At 38.0% G+C, this 2,500-nt stretch overlaps 1 protein-coding gene across 1 annotated transcript in view; it reads left to right on the forward strand.

Annotated features, from left to right (window-relative positions):
• Positions 1–2,500, forward strand: part of LOC138026706 (sodium channel protein 1 brain-like) — a 34,735-nt gene that overhangs the window by 5,816 nt on the left and 26,419 nt on the right. The gene's annotated exons all lie outside the window — the stretch shown is intronic.

The raw sequence follows: 2,500 nt of genomic DNA on the forward strand, positions 1-2,500 counted from the left end.
CGAACAACAGGAACAGTTAATAATTCAGCATTAATCCCCACAATCCCAACTGGAGCTTTTGTTTTAGGGCGAGTGGTAAAAACTCTTAACACCTGGTCGATCTAACATTATCAGAAATAATCTGTGGTTGAGCTGTTCGGAATATTGAAAACTGTCCGGATTATTTCGATGCTTGATTACATTGGAAAGGAAAATTATAATTATTTTGTCGAAGCCGTATTTGAGGCAATATTTCTTCAAAATTCAACGAATGGAGGTTATTAACACTAAATTTGAAGCTTTCGTAGAGAAAATAAGCCTGTCTGAGGTAAGATGAGAAATGATAAAATCTTCATATCCTTGTCACAGTTTTTCGCGAGCATAAGTTATTTCTAACGTCGATAAGAGATAGGTTTTGCGGCGAGGTCTGATTTTTTTGGTTCAACACTAGCTGGAAAATTGATCTCGATCGCGACTTTAAAACTCCTATGAATCGTTGAGCAACGGACTAAAAACTGCTAAAAAATTTTCATTTTGGTTAAGCGAAGATGTCAGCGAATTATTTTCCTGGTTAAGTGGATAAATATAAATAATACCAGAAAATATCGTGTAATACGGCATGATGCGATCAAACCGCCGAATTTGTAGATTATTTTCAACTATTCATTGTGATAAAATTACGGCTGTGACACTGGGAAAATAAACAAGTTAGGCAATTGTGTGTGCTGCCGCACGAACGACGTAAAACTGGTTTATCCAACCTCCCGGCTGAGTCATCAGTAATCCACGTTGAAAATCGATTGCCAAAGTTCATCCCATCTATAACTGACTTTGTTTTCTTCGAGGTCTGAATTAATGGCGACACAGATATTGTGTATTCGACTGAAAGTAGCGTCCGACAGTTTCAGCTTCTTTTCAATATTTTGACCACATTGAGATGGTTTGTACTTTCAAAACTGTGAACAGTTTCTTTTTAACAGAGGACTGAAGTCGTCTGTGCTGTGTAATGAATAAACTGCAGAGGTAATGTTTATTTTGCAAAAGGAAAGCATCATTCTACACGATGAGTCAGCTTTTTTATTTTCCAATACGCGGAAGATCATAAATTTGTCACGAAATCACAATTGACCGGCAGCTCCAAATTCATCTCATATCATCATCATATCCATTTACTTTTATCGAGAAAAATAGTTCTTCCAAATTTGCAATCTTCGTCAACAGACATCGAGACACCTTAGATGTTACAGTGTTCTGCATATGCTGGCATTCCGGGTTTAACAATCTAGCAACTCCTGGCATTTTCAATGTTGACTTGATAGGATGGTGTGCTTCATCTAAAAGGTTAATATTGTATGGTGGATGTAAGCTAACGCTGTGGTGTGTTTGCGGAGTGTGTTCGGGAGGCGAATTTTAGACCGTGTCCCAACACTTTTGATAAGGATTCTGAAAACGCAAGTATCACACTACAAACTGATAAAATGTGTCTTAACTGCCTCAGGGCATTTAAATAAGAGCTGGGGGGGTTCTTACCGCGCATCGCTGCAGGTCTACTCAACATTGGCTTACGTAATTTTGCTAAAAACTGAAACATCCCGTTGAAAAGTACGAAGGATGTGACAATCGACACAAACACGGGATTAAAATAACCTTCGGTGATTTTTAAAAATATGCATATTCTTCCCTTTTTACAAAATTCTCTCATGATTTAAGTGCCAAAACAAACGAATCCTTTCCCAAAGTCGTGTTTAGGAAAGGACTTTACTTTGCGGGTATTCGGCGAAAACGATGCAGATGTTTTTTTGCGCATAAGACGCTATACAGAATACATAATTTGGCCGGTGGTTTTTATTTTTCAGTCTCGTTCGAAAACGCGCTCGGCATATTGCTGGTCCTCGATCTTTCACCAAAGTCATAGACGGCTGTCAAAGCATGAATAGTTCTTCTTCCTGTCACTTAGTAACGATGTTGATTCTTAAAAATACTTTAATTGCGAGTCTGATATCCAAAATTGAAAAAACGGAAGACGGGGTTAATGGCTCGAGGGAGAAGGAACAATTCATCCGTCGTGTGTTTACGTAGTCCACAAAACAAACCGCTAATTTTGGTCATGACAACGCAGAGGGCATCAAATAAATTTACAACGATTAAAACGTACATGCAGAATTGTTTAGTGCGTGAAAAACAATTTTTCGCTCATTGCGGAACCCGTCTTTGTTGAATACTAAAGCTCTCTGTGCTAAACTGGATGCAAACGACAGGTGAAAAATAGTAACAGCTTTTTGAATTTTCTAAAAACACTTTCGAGAGCTGAATACGTACCTTTATCAAAAGCATAACGGGCCAGTTTTTTAAAACAAATTTCCAAGTCGTGAAATGCACCATAGAAATCAAAACGAACTTTATTCTCTTTCAAGGTTACATGGGTCTGGAGGGATCTCTTCTACGATCTTTTTTTGCGTCCATACAACCAAAAAACTTTCCGGTTACTTGGGTCAAAAACAGGAAGGAACAGTAATTATTC

The sequence above is a fragment of the Montipora capricornis genome, chromosome 12, assembly GCF_036669925.1.
Source record: "Montipora capricornis isolate CH-2021 chromosome 12, ASM3666992v2, whole genome shotgun sequence".
Classification (NCBI taxonomy): Eukaryota; Metazoa; Cnidaria; class Anthozoa; order Scleractinia; family Acroporidae; genus Montipora; species Montipora capricornis.